The sequence below is a fragment of the Dromiciops gliroides genome, chromosome 3 (genome assembly GCF_019393635.1).
Source record: "Dromiciops gliroides isolate mDroGli1 chromosome 3, mDroGli1.pri, whole genome shotgun sequence".
Taxonomy (NCBI): domain Eukaryota; kingdom Metazoa; phylum Chordata; class Mammalia; order Microbiotheria; family Microbiotheriidae; genus Dromiciops; species Dromiciops gliroides.
This window is the reverse complement of record NC_057863.1, coordinates 517,589,235-517,611,023: the sequence shown is the minus strand read 5'-3', so window position 1 is coordinate 517,611,023 and position 21,789 is coordinate 517,589,235. Positions and strand designations below refer to the sequence as shown.

The following is a 21,789-nucleotide window of genomic DNA, read 5'->3' as shown; positions in this document are numbered from 1 at the left end:
CTAGTAAGTGTCAAGTGTCTGAGGCCTGATTTGAACTCAGGTCCTCCTGAATCCAAAGTTGGTGCTTTATGCACTGCACCACCTAGCTGCTCCTATATAGTACTTCAAAGTTAGATTTCCTTACAAAACACCCATGAGATTGATTATTGCAACAATAATAGCTACTTTATACCTGACAAAGAATTTTCTTCACAGTAGCCCAACAAAATACCATCATCATAATCTTCATCATCCCAATCCTATATAGTTCTTGTCTCTGCTTCAAATTTTTCCCTAGTTATAGCAAGTTACTATTGCTAACTGTGTTTCCCTCCATCCTATTCACTCCCCATGATATTTTATATCTTCTTTTACTCTAGCCCTCTTCAAAAGTGTTTTATTTCTTACTTCCCCTCCCCAAATCTGCTCTCCCTTCCTTCACCCCTCCCCCTTTATACGCTTCCCCTCCCCCCAACTTCCCCACAGAGCAAGATATATTACTATAAACACTTGAATGTGTATGTTATTCCCTCTTTGAGTCAATTCTGATGAGAGTGAAGCTCATTCACTCCCCCTCCTGCCCTCATCTTCCCCTCCCCTCCATAACCTTTTTCTTGCTTCTTTTATGTGAGACACTTTGTCCCATTCCACGTCTCCCCTTCCCTTTCTCCCAGTGTAATACTCTCACCCATTAATTTTATTTTAAAGATGTTATCGTGGGGCAGTTAGGTGACACAGTGTACAAAGCACCTGCCCTGAACCCAGGAAGACCCGAGCCTAAATCTGACCACAGGCACAAGATACTCCCCAACTATGTGAACCTGGGCACAAAGAACACCACAAAATCTTAAGTTTTGTCATTCTCGAAGTTTTGGTGAACAATTTTTAGCACATTGTGTTTCATTCTATTTATCCCTAGAAATCTTTACACCTCTTCCTTTACAGTATCATTTGGCTTTCATTAATTTGTCTCCTTTTCTCTTGAAGGGGGTAAACACTGTTTATTGTCAGAATTTGGAAATTGATACTTCAGCCCCATAGTCCACTTAAATTTTGCATTGTAAGATGAAGGTATTTGATTTTTACTCTTTGTCAATATAAAGTGCAGTTTCTTTTAAAGGTTGAATTAAATAATCACTGTTTATTTTTCATGTTCATTTTTCTTATGCTTCAATCTGTATTCAGACACCATCAGCTCTTTCTCTGGAGATGAATCACATCTTTCATAAGTCCTTCAGAGTTGTCTTGGATCATTGCACTGCGAAAAATAGCTAAGTCATTCACAGTTGATCCTCATACAGTACTGCTATTACTTTGAATCCAGTACATTTCACTTTGCATCAGTTCATGTAAGTCCTTCAAGGTTTTTCTGAGAGCATCCTGCTTACCATTTCCTCATATCATAACAGTGTTCCAATCATAATCTATTCCCACAAGTTGTCCTGCCATTCTTTAATTGATAGGCATCTCCTCAATTCTAAATTCAACTTTTTGTTTTTTATCTCTTCCTGAACACTAAAGTAGTTGGGAGTATTACTAGGTCATAGAGTATGCATGGTTTTATAGACTCTCGGCCACAATTCTGAATTGCTCTACAGAATGCATGAATCAGTTCATAACTCCACCAACAATACATTCATGTCTTATTTTTCCCATAGCCTCACAGCATCTGTCATCTTACTCTCCTATCCCATCATGTAATCTAATAGGTATGAGGTATTACCCCAGAACTGCCCCAACTTTCATCTTTCCAATCAAAAGTGAGCTAGGGCATCATTTTTCATATTGATATGGATGCTTTCATCACATCAACTGAAAACTCTTCATATCACTTCATCATTTTTAAATTGGGGAATGGCTCTTATTTTTTAAAATTTGATTAAGTTCTTACTGTTTTTGAGAAATGAGGCCTGTCAGACAAACTTGCTTTAAAATTTTTTTTCACAGTTTCTGTTGCTAACTGTATTTCCCTTCATACTATTCCATCCTCATGACACCTACTCTATTTTCTGTCTCCTTTTATGCTGTCCCTCCTCAGAAGTGTTTTGCTTCTGACTACCCTCTTCCAATCTGCCTTCCCTTCTATCACTGACCTCCCACCTTTTCCCTTCCCTTTCTACTTTCCTGCTGGGTAAGATAGATTATTATACCCAATCTAGTGTGTATTTTATTCCCTCTTTGAGCCAATTCTGATAAGAGTATGATTCGCTCACTCCCCACTACCTCTCCCATCTTTCCTTCTACTGGATAAGCTTTTTCTTGCTTCTTTGATGTGAGATACTTTACCTCATTTCACCTCTCCCTTTCCCTTTCCCTTTCCTTTTCTACCAGTGCATTCCTCTCACCCCTTAATTTAATTTTTTTAAAGATGATACCTTCATATTCAATTCACACCTATGCCCTCTAACTATACTCCATCCACCTGACCTAATAATGAGAAAGTTTTTAGGAGTTACAAGTATCATCTTCCCATGTAGGAATGTAAATAGCCTTTTAATATCCTTTATTATTTCTTTTTCCTGTTTACCTTTTATGCTTCTCTAGAATCTTGTATTTGAAAGTCAAATTGTCTATTGAACTCAGGTCTTTTTCAACAGGAATGCCAGAAAGTCCTCTCTTTCATTGAATTCCCATTTTTCTTCTGAAGGATTATAATTGGTTTTGTTGGGTAGGTAATTCCTGGTTCTAATTCCAGTTCCTTTGCCCTCTGGAGTATCATATTCCATGTTCTCCAATCCTTTAATGTAGAAGCTGATAAATCTTGTGTTATCCTGACCCTGGTTCCAAAATATTTGAATTGGGTTTTTTTGTCTACTTGCAATATTTTCTCCTTGACTTGGGAGCTCTAGAATTTGGCTATAATCCTGGGAGTTTTCATTTTAGCATATTTTTCAGGAGTTGATCAGTGGATTCTTTCAATTTCTATTTTACCTTCCAGTTCTAGAAAATCAGCCCTGACAATTTTTTGGAAGATGATGTATAGGCTCTTTTTTTGATCATGGCTTTCAGGTAGCCCAAGAATTTCCATAATTATCTCTCCTGGATCTATTTTCTAGGTAATATGTTTTTCCGATTTCATGTTGTCTTCTGTTTTTTCATTATTTTGGTTTTGTATTTTTTTTTTTATTGAGTTCTCATAAAGCCATTAGCTTCCATCTGCTCATTCTTAATTTTTAAGGAGCTATTTTCTTCAGATAGCTTTTGTACCTCCTTTTCCATTTGGCCAGTTCAGTTTTTCAAGGCATTCTTTTCCTCATTGGCTTTTTGTACCCCTTTTACCATTTGACCTGGTCTGTTTTTCAAGGTTTTATTTTCTTTTGTCTCCTTTACCAAGGTGTTGACTTTTTTTTCAGTATTTTATTGCATCACTCTCATTTTTCTTTCCATTTTTTCCCCTACCTCTCTAGCTTTATCTTCAATTACTTTTTTTCAGTGTTTCTATTCATATTTTTCTTGGAAGCTTTGCATTTAGGAGCTTTGTCTTTGTTATCTTCCCCTGAGGGTATATTTTGATCTTCTTTGTCACCATAGAAACTTTCTAAGGTCAGCATTTTTTTCTGTATGCTCATTTGCCCAGCCTATTTCTTGACTTTTAACTCCTTCTTTAAGTGGGTTCCTGCTTCCAGAGTGGAGGCTGTTTTCAGAGATACTTCTAGGACTTTGTAAGTTCTTAGATTTTCCACAGTGGTATGATTTAAGGGGAGGTATGTTTACTATTCTCCTGGCCTATGCTCTGGTCCACATGCAACCACAGACCTGCTTTTCTGCCCTGGAAATATGAACAGAGTCCAGCTCTACTGTGGCTGTAAGCTCTGATATGTTTGTGTTCCTCTCCCACCTGGATCTTAGTATGGGCAAAACAACAGTCCTGCCTTAGTTCTAGCAAAAAGATCCCCGTAATCTCCTTCTGGCCAATTGTTCAACCCCCTTAATGTCTGTGGGTTGAGTTCTAGAAGCAGTTGCTGTCCCTGCTGATTCAGAGGTTTTCTGGGTCTGGGTCTGTGCTGGGATTGGGTCTGAACTGGGGCTGGGTCCTCACTAGTTCAAGCTGCACTGGGCTAGGCTCCACTCTCATCCTGGTACAACAGATCTTTCCTGCCAACATTCTAAGTTATCTTTGGCTTTTAAATTATATTTCACCCTGTCTTTTTGTGAGTTCTGTGCCTCTAGGAGTTGTCTTATGGCATTATTTGAAGGTATTTGGAGGGTTCTTGGAGAGAGCTCAGGTAAGTCACTGCCTTTCCTCTGTCATCTTGCCTCTGCCCCTAATCACTACTTATTTTGCCTCTATGATGAAAAATTAACAGATGGGCTTAATTTTTATCTCATTTGATTGTTATGTTAACAGAATTTCCAAAACTTTATGAAAGATTTCATTATTCTAAAAGAATTAAATATCATAACTAAGCTATTTGTAAATAATTTTGATATGTAGAAAACAAATTGGTATTTCATTTATTTACTCATACTAAAATTATGTTGATTTTCAAAATCATTTTAATATTAGTTAAGGAGAATTTTATGTAGAATGTTTATTTTATTATTAATGATTAATAAATTACTCTAATGAAACTTCATACTTTAATAATATTTCAAGTTTTATAAAGTACTTTTACAATAAAATTCCAGTAAGATAGTTAATGAAATGAACAATTCTTTAATGGGAATATATTTCTTATAATTCCATAATATGGAATCTCAGGTTATGTTACTTTTTTTAAAAAAATGTAATGAACAAAAATAGACAAAAGCAGAATTTAAGTTGTATATGAGGATCATAGAATCATGAAATCCTAGATTTGGAAAGCATATCATTACCTTTTGATAGTATCTTTCCTTGACAGGAAAGTCAAGTCCAATATTTAGTCAAAGTTCATGTCCAAGGAAGGGAAACAATATTTCATGAGGCAGTCCTTTCCATTTGTAAACAGTTCTATCTTTGGATAAGGTTTTTTGTTTGTTTGTTTATGCCAAAGTATGCCAAAATATGCCTACCTTTAGTTCTGTTCTTTGGTCCTAGTTCAATTGTTTGTTGTTGTTCATCCTTCAATTTCAAGGAGGACTAATCTCATCAAGACATGATGACTTGTATGTAAATTGGATTTATGTCAGCCAGAGTTGCACAAAGTCATCACTCTCTCCCTCTTTAGTCATTAAAGTCCAGTGACAAAAGAAAAATAAAGATAACTGGTGATGGCCTGGGATACAGTGGATGACTTTGGTATCTTTGACATCTGACAAAACTTTTAGCACTCCCCAATACCTGCTTCCACTGCCTTTATGGCCATTAGAACAAATTATTCTCATCCACATATTATTACAGGAAGTCTTCACATACCTGGGTTAGACTTTCCCCTAAATCAATGGAAAGTTTGAAGGTTATTGGTTACCCTCAACCTGATTTTGCCTATCTGCTAAGATGGTTTTACTGGGTTGTGGTCACTAAACATGTTGCAGTTTCTTGGAGCCACATGGAAGAGTTAAATGGAAAAAAGTTCAATTCCTCTTTAATATTACAGATCTTAATATTCTTGAAGAATCTGTCATTTTTCTAAGCAAAATATTCCCAATTCTTTAACAGTTTTCTATGAACCAATACAATATCCATTGGCCATCATTTTTGCAATTCTTTGAGTATAGTACAGAACATTAATAGCCTTCATAAAATGTGGAAAATGGACATCATATTTCAGGCATATTATGAGCATAGTAGAATACAGTGGGACTCTTACTCCCTTTACATCAGCTAGAAACAAACTCTCACTCTCTTTGTTTCAGTTTAGAATCAACTAAAATTGTAGTCTTTCCCCTCAAAAGTGCTGTATACATTTTCCTTTAATTAGAAATGTCCATTGGAAGGACAAATATAGAAGCTAAAGCTATTAAAAACTTTTACCATAACATGAGAAGGCTTCATTAAAAAAAGACTCTGATGTTGGAAAAGATTGAAGGCAAAAGGACAAAGGGATGGTAGAGAATGAGATGGATAAATAGTGTCATTGAAGCAATAAATGTGAGCTTGGACAGACTTATGTAGATTTCTGTAGAAGACCCTCAGTTATTACTGAATGATGTACAACAACAATAGCATTATTGAAACTGAAGCATCACATATTTTATTGAACTAAAGTTTATTTTGAGCTATGATGGATGCACTTCCAAGGAGAACTTTTTTTGGTTTTCACTCTTTACAATATTTTTGTTTTAATCTTTAAAGTTTTTCTTTTGTCTTTAAGAATAATTCAATTATAATGAAAGTTATTTGAGGGCAGATACCATTCTTTGATCTTTATGTCTCCAGAATCTAATATACCATCAAGGTATTTTATAAATAACACAATCAATGACATCCCCCTAACACTGAATGGAATATTTATCTGTATTTCAAAAGAGAATTCTATTTAACCATTTTGTATGCATTTACAATTTACTTAACCAAAGCATAGTCTCCTACATCTTAGAAATGTGGAAAATTATCATAAAGACAATTTTCAACAAAGGCAAAACTTGAATCAACTCAGTATTCAACCATAATTCCAATGGGCTAATAATAAAAAAAATGCTATCCACCTCCTACATAGAGACTCCTATGCAGAATAGGACATAATGTTTGGAAAGGAACAAAGTGGGGATTGGTTTGACCATGTGTATTTGTAATGAGGATTTTCTTTTTTCTCCCTTTTTTCACAATGGGGGAATGTATGAGAAGTGGAGAGAAAAATCCTTTAAAGTTGTAGAAAATTAAATGAACTCAGGAAAGTCATGTTGCTTTTCCAAATTCTAAAAATGAGAATAGAATTTTACTGCTTCTTTTCTTCATGAATATCACTACCTTTTACCATAAAGTTAGTTACTTAAGATTTTTGAGAGTCATAAGATGAGGCAAAGTGTTCCACTTCCAAAAGTACTTCAAGAGAAATAATGTTTTACTCATGGACAGGATGTATAGCCATGTAGCATATTTCTGGCCACTTTCAGAGCTTTAGTCCTTTATATATTTGTGAGTCCCTTGCACACAGGCAATGTAAATCTTCTCAGCCGGAAATTTCTAGCACTGGACTATTGTGCAGCAAAGCAATCTCTTAAGGTGAAAAACATTTTTCTTCCTGACCCTTCATCATGTTCAGAAGCAAACTTGATGGAGATTTAGAGAGGGAGTTTGGACCGAAACCTTATAGAAGAGCTTTTTTGTTTTTCACCAAAGCCAGAGTGTAATTTCAGGGAAGGCTTTCCTTTTACCACATATAATGTGAAGGTTATATTTCCATATATATTATCTGTCTGTCTGTCTATCTATCTATCTATCTATCTATCTATCTATCTATCTATCTATCTATCTATCATCTTATGTACATGCATATTATATCCACTAAACCATGAAAATATATACATGTATTTATGTGTAATTGTGACTATATATGTATAACTTCATATTTATATACAACAGATATTGTGTATATATGTATATAAGCACAAAACATGCATGCATGTCTTTTGTAAGGCTAATAAATTATTGTCTACAGTATGAGGAAGTGTGGGTTCTAAAGAAGCCCCGATGTGGTATTCTTTGCATTTATCCTATATTTTATGTATATTAGTAGAAATAAGACCTTTTAAATGCCAGCTATTTGCCAAGCAGGGTGTCAGGGACTACGTAAGAAGGATGCAACAAGACAAATAGCCTTTTTTATTTAGAAACATTGTGGCATAGTTGATAGAGCATTGGATGTGTCTAGGAGATATGTAGGTTGTTGTCATTTGAGCCTTCTTTTAAATTTATGTTTATTTATTTTTTAATTTATGGAATAAAGCAAACATTTCTATAACAGTATAATTTTAAAAAGATGATTGCGCATGAAACTGTAAAATATCTCATGTTTTCCTTTTAAATAGAAATTAATCTCATCACGCAAATTTGTTTATCCATTTTTCTTCTCTACACACCACTAATACAATTACACACACAAACACACACACTCACATATGCAAGACCATTCTCTCCATACTTCTATTTATTATTTCTTTATCTAGATGCAATTATCATCTTCATTCATATGCCTTATGTACTTAATTTGGGTTTGTGATGACAAAACTAGAAATTGCCGAGATACCCATCAATTTGGGAGTGACTGAGCAAGTTGTATTATATGATTGCAGTGGAATACTATTTTTGCTGTAAGAAATTATGAACTTGATGATCTTAGAAAAACATGGATGGACATGCATGAAATAATGAAGAGCTAAATGAGAACAAGGAGAACAGTGTATACAGTAACAGCAATATAATTTTAAGAACAACTTTTAGAGAATAAATCATTTTGACTATTATAAATATCCAAATTAACTAAAAAGATATAGTTTTGAACTCTAACTCAGAAACTTAGTAATTACATGAACTTACAAAAGTCATTTAACCTATTGGTCTCAGTTTCCACATCTACCAAATTAGGAAGTAATAGCATCTGTATAATAGAGTTATTGTGAAGGTAAACAAATGATAGGATCATAGATTTAAAACTGAAAAGGTACCCATAGTCCATCTACTATTCACTTTTCATTTTATACATGTTAAACATGGCATGTGCGAGATTAAAGAAATTACTCATTTCATCCAGACATGGAACAAGGTCATCTACCTCCAAATTCAATGTTCTTTTTACTGTAACATAATGTATTTTATGAAATGTGTCTAAATCACTATATAAATACTATTATCATCATCATAAGTCATTATCATCAAATTTGATAGGGAAAGTATCATACATATACAAAGAACCATAAATCAAAATAATCAGGTGGTTATATGGAAGATGTGATCAGTGCTCTGCGTTAGGTGTGAAGAGGGTTTTTTTTTTTTTGGAGTTCTTATTCTACTCTTGTGGACTTCATCTGGGTACCAATATAGACTACAGAATATTATATTGCTTTATGAGTAAAATCTGAATGTTTTCCTCTTACCTCTACTACTCAGGTACTTTTATGTCTTTTCCACCAGACATTTTCACTCATCTGAGCTCTTCAATAAATAGTAAGCCATATTGTATAAGGCAAAAGGACACAAAGAAAGGAAGACCTGGGTTTAAAACCCATTTCAGATACCTATTAGTGGTTTAAACTTGTCTAGTCATTAACCTCTCCGTGTCTTAGTTTCCTCATTTGTGAACTGAGGTACTAGACTCAGAGGCCTCACAATACCTTCCAGCTCTAAATATCTGATCTTATGATTGTAAATTAAGATGGAAAATCCTCAAACATTTGTCTTCTAGTCTAACTTCTCATTTTATACGCTCTCCTATCTAATTTGTTAATCTATGACTTATGATTATGAAAAATCTAGGATTTTTTAACTACTCTTCTTTTAGCAGGGAGACCTCTAGCATATAACTAAACAATTGAAGTTACCTTGCTTCTATCCCTACTATATCACATGAAAAAAAGACAATTATGAGAGTATCTATTGATTATTAGAACAGATATTTCAGTAGAATAATATTTATTAATATATGTTTGCAAGGGATTCATGAAGTAGAAACATCTGGATCATGTATTTTGTTGAGTTGTTTCAGTCATATTAGAATTTGTGTGATTCTATTATGGGGGATTCTTGGCAAAGATATTGGTGTGACTTGTCATTTCCTTCTCCAGCTCATTTTACAAGTGAGGTACTGAGGCAAACAGGATTAGTTGACTTCCTCAGAGCTGCACAGGTATTAAGTGTCTGAGGGCAGATATGCACTCAGGAAGATGATTTTTCCGGACTCCAGACTTTGAACTCTATCCACTACACCACCTAGCAACCAATTGTAGGTGATGATTAAATAGCCAAATGATTTAAAACACTTTTAGTAAATATAAGGATTCAAGATTAAGTGTCTTTGGATATTTGGAAAAGAACATATGATGAAGGCATTCTAGGAGCAGGATTGTTGGCTTAGTATAAACTGAGAACAGATTACAGGCTAACTTGGAATGAAAGACAAGGCTAATTTTCTGTCAGTTACTTATATTTACCTGTACATCTATCTTCAATGTATAAATTCAGAGAAAAAAGATCCTTCCCCTTTTCTTTTTAAGTAATGAGATATATCAGCAACATGTAGCAAGGGGGTATCATTATGTGACTTGATAGAGACAGAATAGGCACCTCTAGCCCCTTCTGCCCTAACTCCTCTCCAAGGGAAACTTTGTTTCCTGCCAGAAGGAGAACCAAGAGGTTTGAGACAGAAGCTTAGCCACTCTCCTCTCCTCTCCTCTGAGATGAAGGGGTAATAGGATAATATTGCATCTATCTGCTCCCATAAATATTGTTAGTATAGAAAATGTAGTTTTCAGATTCAAATTAAATTTCTGATAACTGTTAGTTAATGGGGAAGGAAGACCCAAGTTTATAGCCAAGGCTTGGCTCTTGTTCTAAAAAAATAGCTCCTAAAATAATAGTTTGTAACAGTTTCTAAAAAAGTTACACAATCAATAAACATAGTAACTAACAGAAAAAGCTAGTTCTTCAAGAACATAGGAAAACAACAATCAAGGGACCTATACATAGGACAACATATACCAAAAAATACAGAATGAAGTAGCTTTCTCATTAGATTCAACTCAACCAAGACAGAAATTCCTAGATATAATCCAAAGGAATGATCCTTTAAATCTCTAGTATAATAAACTGGGAAAAGGGGGGGGGGAGACATTAGAGCTATTGCTAGCTCCTGTCCTGTCAGCTTTTCAGTCTTTTTTACTCCTAAATAACTTGAATTGGGTTTAATATATCTATCTTTTCTTATAAAAATGGAAGCCTCAATAACCTGAACCAAATGCAGAGCAAGATGAGACTCAACAGACTCTAAGAAACTTCAAAAACTGAAGAGACTTGAAAAGACACTAAAGACACCAGAGCTCTCCTCTCTCCCATATTGACCAATTGAGTCCAACCTACACATTGGGAATGGGGCATTGATCTCAAAGAAATTGGGTAGCATCACATATCAGCTTCCTTGGATTCATTTTTATGCTAATTTGTGCAGTTTAACAGAAAGCTTCTTAAAAATCTTAAAGTGGGAATTAAAAAAGGGAAAACAAACTTTAAGACTTGATGCTGGAAAAAAAATATTAAACCTACTCTTCTTGAGTGGAAATAGGTCTCTACAATTTATTTTTGGTTGAAAAAAGTTCTCAATATCATTTTGTACTTGCATTTAAGTTGTATGTATACACATATGTATATAACTCTAGGAGGTATATTCTATTGTGTGGTTTTTGTTTGTTTTAGTGGGGCAGTGAGGGTTAAGTGACTTGCCCAAGGTCACACAGCTAGTTAAGTGTCAATTGTCTAAGGCTGGATTTGAACTCGACCTCCTGAATCCAAGGCCAGTGCTTTATCCATTGTGCCACCTAGCTTCCCTTGTATATAACTCCAAATTGTATTTACAATTATATTATGTGCTCTTGTTAATTCCCACAATCCATTTGGTTTTATATTATGTAATTAAAATGGGGTACGAGTCTTTGCTTTTCAAAGAATACAATATGACAAGGAGGATCTATCAATGTTAACAGTTTATCAGAAAATATTTATCTATAAAATCCATATATATGTGAGTGCCATCAATTATATGGCTGCCTTAATTAAAAAGGTCAGTGCAGATATTACTTACTTATTCAAATTTAGTGTCTCTTCAAGCTTTGATAAAGACATTTTATCAGAATTTTCCTATTATAGGTGAGTAATGATGTTTATAATAACAAAAATTTGAAACATTTTAAGACCTTAATCTAGGGAGGACTGGGTAAATAGATGCTATATTTGTTTGCTATTCAGTCAAATATTGGCAATATTTCTACCCTCTGATCTTTTATTTAACTTCTCCCTGACCCTTACTTGCACTGCACTATATATTTCATTTCAAACTCTGTTAAATAAATAAGTCAAATTCTCTTACCTCTTGGATTTCATAGCTATTCTTTGCTGCTACTAAATCATAGCTTTTATTTTTGCCTGTCAGATCAGGGACATCAGCAGCAAGGAGAGACACTGGTTTGCTCCCCAACAGTATCAGCAGCAATCTTTCACCCACACAAGGGTTTGAATTATTAAGATGTCCACTGGTTAAAATAAACTCTTTATTTAAATTTAATATTGTGAGAGGTAGAAAAATCTAATTCACCATATACCAAATGCAACATGGTTGCTATCATTCAAGTTAACCATTGACAATGGGATCTATTTGATGCAGGGTGGGAATTGTATCCATTGATTTAGGGCAGCAAAGACAAATAACATATGTGGATGAAACCATATGAGAAGTGAAAGTCAGCAGGGAACAATTCCCTTTGGCTCTGGATGCTAGAAGTTCCCTACTGAATACTTATGGGTAGGTATCCTTAATGACCCAAGGCTTATCTGGAAAAATGACACCTATATTACTAAACCTTCAATAGAACCATAGAACCAAACACTGCTAAGAATCTCTGAGGGATCATATAGTTCAGAATCTGGAATTTCTGATATATAAATTTCTAATCTCTTATTTTAAAATGAATATGTCTATTTACATATATATGCATACAATTATAAATAAATATCAAGGAAACAATTGACTATATAAATATACCAAAATAAGAATAAAATATTAGATGTGAAGGAAGAGGATAATCATTTATTAACTGCTTATTATGAAACACATTGTGCAAAGTGCTTACAGATATTATCTAATTTCACCCTTAATATAAACCCCACAATATGCAACAGAAATATCTAAAACAATTAATAGACTACAAAGAATACATAGGACCCTTAAAAAATATTCCTGGACTTGTTTTTGTTGATTAAGGAGATAAGAAAAATGGTAGATGATGATGATGACAACAACAATGATGATGATGGTGGTGGTGGTGGTGGTTGTGGTGATAACTATATTTAATATAGTTCTGCTTATTTTCTCATCATCATATGTGTACAACTCTTCCTTAACAAGATTACACTGATGATCCAAAGTCCCTATTAAGCCAGAAAAAAACTCAGCACAAGGTCAGAGAGAAACATGTAGTCCCTTCTGATTCAATGTAGTAAGCTTTTAAGATCTGGTTCTGAGGATGAGCATGGTAAATTCAGAAGAACATTACCAGAAAATTAGTCACCAGGTAATAGTTTTAAGGAGACTTCTTTTTGTGGAGATCATAACATAAAAGATACTAAGAGGGATTATGAGCTGCCTTGGTTGGGGGAGTAGTTATTCTATTAAATAATGAATTATTTAAAGTAAACAAAAATTTTGGCTACAGTTTGAGCATGTGTCCAGTATAGGCTGATAAAATAGTTTATCCTTCTATCCTTTAAGGTCAAAGAAAGTCAAATTTTCTTTAGAAATTCCTAAAAACAAAGAAGAAGCACATGATTTCAAAATATTGAGCTCTCTAAATCATGAATCAAGTCTACCAATGGCTGGGTGAGGGATGGGGAGGAGGACCTCATAGCAATAGGACCATCATTACCTGAACCATCAGAATTATAGAAGCTAATGGTTATCATATAGTATATGCCTGAATAGAAAAGGATGAGAACGATCATGTAAAATGAGAGCAAAACAAATGGACAACCTAAATCCTATATTAGTGATGTAAAATATTGAAAAACATTAAGGACAGCACCCAACATTTTTGGTAGGTTATTTTTGAAGAACTGATAGGAATATGTGGACAAGCATCACCCAAGATGAGAAGGAATGGGTGGTTTGACATGCATACCATTTTAGGCTCCAAACTGCTGAAATTATGGATTTATTGGAAGTATTTATACATCAAGAACTGAATAGGATTTTAGAAGTCAACTTGTCAAACTCCTAACTGAAGAAAAACCTTGAAGAAAAGGATTATTTCTTTATTTCTTTTATCTTCATATCCCAAACCCTTAGCAAGGTGCCTCCACTTAGTAGGAATTTCAAAAATAGTGAGCGAATTTAATTGAATTGAAATATTAGTAATCATTCCCTCTTAGAACAGCAACAATACCCAACTTGTTGATTTTTTTCCATCAAATAAATAGAATATGTATTTTGAGAGGGGGATTTTTTTCTATATGTTGGATCCACTTGAGTTTGTCTTAGTATATTAAAGATATGAAAACCAATTTACTTGTTTGCTTCACATTTCTAGTTATTAGCCATCCCTAATCTGTTGTATTCTGTATAAAGCTTATGGACTTTTTTATACATATAACAACTCATGTTTATATGATAATTACCAAGATATTATATAGTCTATGTTATTATCTATTCTCATGGTGTATTATCAGAAAATAACATTATGGTGTAGGTAATACAAGTTTAATTATTTCCAGACAAGGAAACAGAACTTTAAAAGGATTATTAATTATTCAGGGTCACACAGTTAGATCCCTTGACTTCAGATTCAGTGCTTTTTTTTATTACATCTTTCCACCTCATATGGTTATTATGAAAAACAAATGAGATGATATTTTTAAAATGCTTAGCAAAGAGCATTACACATAGTAGGCCATTTAAAAAGCTTGTTCTCTTGTCTACCTTTTTCTCCTACATCATGGTGATTTCTTTATGTGATTATCTCGAAAGTAGTACAAATATCCAGGAACTCCATGCATAATAAATTGCCTCTGGGGGCATTCACTTTAAGGAAATCTTAAAATTCAATCAAAAGGCACCACTCTCTACTTCAAGATTTACTGGATCATTGAATACTTCTGTGAGCTTTTTAAGATAATAAGCTTGAAAATTCTTTCTTAGTTTAGGAAGAATTATGAAAGAACATATAGTGTTTTGTAAGAGAATTCTATCTTCAGTAAATTTCCAGTGCCCATTGAAGAAAAACCCTTACTGTTTATTGAAATACAATAGTGGATAATCATTTTTTAAATTTTGCTTTGACTTTTCTGAATCAGCAGGTGGTATATTCAAGGGGCCATACAAATGTCTTATAGAGAAAATAGCACTATACTAGTGTAGGTACTATAATGATATAGATTATTTTAGTCTTGTTTGACTCATTGTAATCCCATTTGAAGTTTTCTTGGCAAATATAGTGAAGTGGTTTAAATTTTCTTCTCCCACTCACTTTATAGAAAAGGAAACTGAGACAAACAGGGTTAAGTGATTTGCCCAGGGTTACAGAGTTATTAAGTGTCTGAGGACAGATTTGAATTCAGGTCCTCCTTACTCCAGAGCTGGCACTCTATCCACTGCACTAACTAGCTTCCCATTATAGATTATAGTAAAAGCCAGAAGAGAAATAGCTTCCAGAGAAAACCAAAATTTAATGTTGTAAAATCAATGAAGAAAATGCCATTATAGGAATTGGTATATCCTTACTTACTGGCTTTAAGTAAAGCAGAGAGAAGAAAAATTATATTTGTACAAAAGATGGTGAGAAAATTATTAATAATGGAATGTTTGAGGGGACTCAGAGACCCCTCCCCCCCTACAGGAACTCTGGCTAGTTTTGCAGGGCCAACCTAGAGACAGCAGAATTGCAAATGAAATGTAGATTGTCCTTCCTGACTACCTAAAGGAAGTTAACTCACCTAGACCACCCTCAAGTCATGCCAATCAATGGACTTGAATGTTACTGACCAATTACCTTGGATCAATGTGCAGTGACCCTCCTCTACCTGAGAGAGGATAAAAATCCTTGGCGGAGTGTATCTCCCTCTCTTGGCACTCTCAACTCTCTCTGCCCTATAACTCTCACTCTCTATCCTAGGTATGTAGGGCTTCTGAACTTGAGGAGCCATGTGCTCTCTCTCTTTACTAACATTTAATGTGCTTTAATAAATGTTTAATGCCCCAAACTGGTGCAGTAGACTCTAATTTCTAAGTAGCAATATATTAATTGTTACTTAGACAGGCACCCCCATATAATTTCAAATGACACAAGAAGAAAGGATTATTCATTTCACAAAATGATTCCTTTCATAAGTACAAAAACCTTTCCTACTACATCAATCAATATACAAAAATGTACAGCTACATCCAGAAGTATGTTTTTCTAATTAAGTGCCATATAGCTATCATTGAAAAATCTGAAAGGATAAAATAAATTGAAGAGATTAGAGAAGACTTTCTTCAGAATAGAGTTAATCTCTGCTTGTCTGATGCACTTTTGACATCTTCAGGTAATTGAGGGATCTCTATAAACTCAAGCATTCTATAGGGGACAAAGAAAAAAAATCCTTAGGGATGCTTCAACATATTCTTGCTGGTATTTTGGACACAAAAGCAATAATGACATCTAGCAACTATATACATTAGTTACTATAGAATAGCGATTTTTTTCTATGCAGGAAAAATAAGATCAATATTATTGAAAGATTAGATTGTTTACTCACTCATTTGGTGGGGGGAGTAGAATAATTACCACAGAGATTCCAGACAAGCTCTGCTAATTGTTGGAGAAAATAAGAGAAGGCAAGCATTAAATTCTATCCTTTTATAGACTTATGAACTATGTGATAGCCACCAGCCCACCAGGAAAGGGTGATCAGAAAAATACCACTTCCTCCTTTTGGCAGCCACAAAGTATTTCTAGAGGCCTCCGAGTACACAGCAACATAACAGATTGGGAAGCTAAGTACTATGCCACAACCTAGAAGATCAAACTTGAACCATCTAATTTCCTGCTTTCATCAGTGGACCTCAGTGATATTCTTTTTGGAATCATTCTTCTGTGTGGTTTTCTGCCACTTTCTTTTACTATTCCCATCATTCTGATATTGTATCCTTAGGTTGAAAAAGAACATGCCTCCTCTCCAACCCCATATATCTACTCCTTCATGTCCTCATTTCCAAGTTCTCTCTTTATATATGCCCACCAATTCAACTGTTCTTTCTGGAAAGCCTGATCCATAATTTAAAATTTAAAAAAATATTTTATCACTTTCTGTCATGAATTCCATCTTCTGTAATTCACTGAAATTATGATCCTTCCTTTTGGCACCCAATTACTTTCAATGCACCTTTTCTAATAATGGCTACACTTCCACACATAGCACAACCTATAGTAGGAGAGTAAAAGTTCTCCTTCCTCTTGATTGCCATTTTCAAACTCCAACCATGCTCAGTTATCAACTTCTCCGCTATGGAAATTAATGAAATCCAGTCTAGATCTCAGTAGTAGTTCTCTGCTAACCACCATCAATTCCCTTTGTTCCCAATGAACTGTGGCTTGCTCACAGTCTTGTTCTCCATCTGAGCTTTGGTTCTTATTCTAAAGAATTTCTACCTGCTTCTACTTCTAACGAACACCAAATGGTGGGTGATGATGGTGCTGCAGGAGGAGCTGGAGGCCCCGGGGGCCCCAAATTTGAAGCCCAAGGGGGCTTCTGTGGTGGCTTTGGCAGCAGGGGCTGAAGTCAAGGTCGGGGCCACAGTTGAGGCCAGGGCCGAGGCCATGGGGCCCAAGGAGAAAAGGATAAGGATAAGGAATGGGTTCCTGTCACCAATCTGGGCCGCCTAGTCAAGGACATGAAGATCAAGTCTTTGGAGGAGATCTATCTTTTCTCCCTTCCTATTAAGGAATCTGAGATCATAGATTTCTTCCTGGGGTCTTCACTGACGCATGAGTTTCTAAAGCTCATACCTGTTCAGAAACAAACTAGAGCTGGACAACATACCAGGTTCAAGTTTTTGTGGCCATTGGCGACTACAATGGCCATGTTGGCTTGGGTGTCAAGTGCTCCAAGGAAGTAGCCACAGCTATTCGTGGTGCTATCATTCTGGCCAAGCTGTCCATCATTCCTGTGAGATGTGGCTACCAGGGGAATAATCTTGGCAAGCCTCACACAGTGTCCTGCAAGGCCACTGGGTGCTGTGGATCGGTTTTGGTGCACCTGATTCCTGCCCCTCGAGTTACTAGCATTGTCTCAGCTCCTGTGCCTAAGAAGCTCCTGATGATGGCTGGAATTGATGACTGCTACACTTCTGCAAGGGGCTGTACTGCCACTCTGGGCAACTTTGCTAAAGCTACCTTTGATGCCATCTCCAAAGCATACAGCTATTTAACCCCAGACCTGTGGAAGGAGACTGTTTACTAAGTCTCCCTATCAGGAATTCACCAACCATCTTGTGAAGACTCACACTCGGGTGTTTGTCCAAAAGACTCAGGCAGCTGCTGTGGCAACCACATAATATTTTTTTTTATAAAAAATGAATAAACTGAACTATGCCTGCTTAAAAAACTCAACCTATATGTTGATATTTTCTTAAACACCATAACTTTCCACTACCTCCATCTACTCAACACCAGTTACCTCTGTTATAAATAAATGCATAACAAGAAACAGGTAATTCATTTGTTGGAAATTCAGTATTTTTTCAGTTTTATTATATCTTTATTTCATTAAATATTTCCCAATTACAGGTAAATTTTAAAAATGTAATTTCAAAATTTAGTTCCAAATTCTCTCCATCTATCCCATCTCTTCCTCACCCCTTGAGAAGACAAGCAATATTATATTGATTATACATGTGAAATCATGTGAAACATATTTTCATATTAGCCATGTTGCAAAAGAAAACACTCAGAAAAATAAATGTAGAAAGTAAAAGGAGGATGCTTCAATCTATACTTAAAGTTCATCAGTTCATTCTCAGGATGCAGATGGTATTTTTCATCATGTGTCCTTTGGAGTTTTTTTAGAACATTGTCTTGATCAGAGTAACTAATCCTTTGATCATCATTACAATATATATTTTTTTACTATGCACAATATTCTCCTGGTTCTCCTAACTTCACTTTGTGTCAGTTCATATAAGTCTCCCAAGGATTTTCCTAAACCATCCTGCTCACCATTTCTTATAGGACAATACCATTACATCACAATGATAAAACACATCTTGTTCAACCACTTCCCAATGGATGGGCATCCCCTCAATTTCCAATTCTGTGACACCAAAAAAGAGCTGCTATATATTTTGGTTCATAGGGATCCTTTTCCTTTTTTAATCTCTTTGGGGTTTTAGGGGCCAAATTTAATATGGGGAGAGTTAATTGGGTGGCTCACCATAATATTGGGGTTCAGAAAATAATGAGGGACCTCTAGGTCCAAAGTTTCCTCTCTTCCAAACTGCCTTTTTTAGTTATTTCTCCCAAGCTAATAAGAAAGGAGATTAACAGCCTCTTTTCCACAAACAAATCAGGTTTTATTAATGGGAATAAAATATACAACAAAGGTGAAATTAATAAAGACAGGGACAAGGGAATAGGGGAAGAGAAAAATGGATAAGCTCCCTGGCTCTAGCAAAGACTGACTCAATCCCCAAACTTGCTTCCAGGTCAGCTAATTGGAAGAGCTGGCCTCATTTCTATTAACTCACCACCTGGGGTCCATAGTTTCTATGGGAGTCAGCTGTGCAGCCCCTCTCCAGTCTGCTCTTGGAAGCTCACCAACAGGAAAGGTATCTCCCAGCCAACGTTCTCTTTTCTACCTTTTCTCTCCATCACCTAAAAGGGAGGTCCTTCAAGCTGCAAGGCTGAGATTGGTCCCTCTGCTGACATCAGCAGTATGCATCACTAGTATACACCACTCAGGGCAGGCTAGGTTTGGCCTATATCTAATCATCTCAAGTAGGTACTTTGTGGGTTTCTCAAACAATATTAAATCAATCAGGTGGGACCCCTGGGTATCTGCCAAATTACATCATTTTATTACAGGGTACAGACATAGTAGTTGTATTTCTGGGTCAAAGGGTATGCACAGTTTTAGAAGCCTTGGAGAACATAGACCAGATGTTATTATCAGTCTAATAGGGAATTTCTGAGAAGCCAGGATAACAGGCCATAAAGCAAGAGTGGGCTTTGGCCTTGGAGCTTCATGAGACTATGCCACACAAGAGCTGAGTTAGGCTTTGAATATCATCCTACTTCTTTCTCTAGAAAGTGAGGAAGGGATAGTGAGCATCATGCCCCTAGGTGTTTGGGGGTAAGTGTTTTTATATTTGTTCTTGATATACTTTTGAATTAGATGTTGCTTTGTTAAAAACTAATCATGTTGTGATGTGGTTAAATGGAACTGGGTTGCTGGAGAAATCTTAAATTTTGGGGAAAGCTATCTGAATGGGAGAACACATTTTGGCAATAACAGAGACTAGAACCTGTCCAAACCTTTTAAAGGTACCAGAGGACAAGGAGATAGGGGAGAGAAGTAACATACTTAGTCTTCAGAAAGCAGGGGCCAGAGTAAACATTGTTATAGATCTAAAGGTTCTCCTTAACTTTATTTTTTCCTCATCTTGTCCTAAATTCAATACTTTTGTTAAAAATATCTTTTGTTTTAAAAGTATCTTTTATTAAAAAATAAAATGATATTCCCATATATTGTTCATAATTGCTTTATGTATTTTCAAAAAATGCAGTTAGGTAATTATTTGGGTATTTCGATGGATAACAGATTAAAGGCCTGACCTGAGTGTAATTTTTGTTATTCATTGTGATGTAAATATCTCTCACATACATTTCTTTAAGCTTTAAATTTTCTAATGCAACATTCAGTGTGAGTTGATATGATTATCTTCATCTTATGTGAAGAAACTTTGGATGAGAGTGGTTGTGACTTGTCCAAAGTAAAACAGATACTAAATGTTTGAGGCAGGATTAGAATCCAGGTTGTCGGGGGTAGCTAGGTGGCACAGTGGATAAAGCACCAGCCTTGGATTCAGGAGTACCTGAGTTCAAATCTGACATCAGACATTTGACATTTACTAGCTGTGTGACCCTGGGCAAGTCACTTAACCCCCAATGCCCTACAGAAAAAAAAAAAGAATCCAGGTTGTCCTGACAACAAATCCAATATTATAAGCAATGACATATATGAAGTCCTCTGTTACTTCAAATGGATACTTACAGAGGTGAGGATATATAGAAAAGACTATATATGAATTGAACTTGATGAAAAACCAAAGATGCCTGGCAATAATTTGTACCAATGTAGAAATCGAAAATATCAATTAGATCTCAAAACTACCCACTATATTATTGAAACGTTTTTTTTGGCCATAATTAAAAAAAATATTATTAGTATTTTTTATTTCATTTAAATTAATATTTTATTTATTTATTTATTAAGGTTTTGAGGTCCAAATTCTATCCCTCTCTCATTCCCTCCCTCCCTCCCCTGTGCAAGATTGCAAGCAATCAGTATAGGTTATACATGTATAATTATGTAAAACATCACCATAGTAGTCATTTTACATAAAAAAGACTCAAGTAACAAAAAGAGAAAGCACAAAATAGCATGCTTCAGTCTGTTCAATCAGTATTAGTTCTTTCTCTAGAGGTAGATATTATGCTCCATCATTAGTCCTTTGGGATTGTCTTGGATCACTGTATTGATGAGAGTAGTTAAGTCATTCAGAATTGCTCATAGAGCTATAATGCTGTCACTATGCACAACATTCTCCTGGGTCTGCTCACTTCACTATACATCAGTTCATATGAGTCTTTCCAGGTTTTTCTGAAATCATCCTGCGTGTCATTTCTTATAGCACAATAATATTCCATTACAATCATATACCACAGCTTGTTCAGTCATTCTCCAATTGATGGTCATTCCTACGATTTCTAATTCTTAGCCACCACAAAATGTTGCTATAAATATTTTTTGTACATTTTGTTTTTTTTTCTTTTCTCTTTTTCATAGTTACTATTATTAACTGTTTCCTTCCATCCTATTCCCTTCCCCATGATATTTACTCTATTTTTAATGTTCTTTCACCCTATCCCTCCTCAAAAGGGATTTGCTTCTGACTACCTCCCCCCAAAATGCCATCCCTTCTTTTACCCCTC

General features: G+C 35.2%; 1 pseudogene; it reads left to right on the top strand.

The window, feature by feature from the left end:
- Nucleotides 1-17,255: 17,255 nt before the first annotated feature.
- Nucleotides 17,256-18,134, top strand: LOC122745394 (annotated as a pseudogene).
- Nucleotides 18,135-21,789: the final 3,655 nt, after the last annotated feature.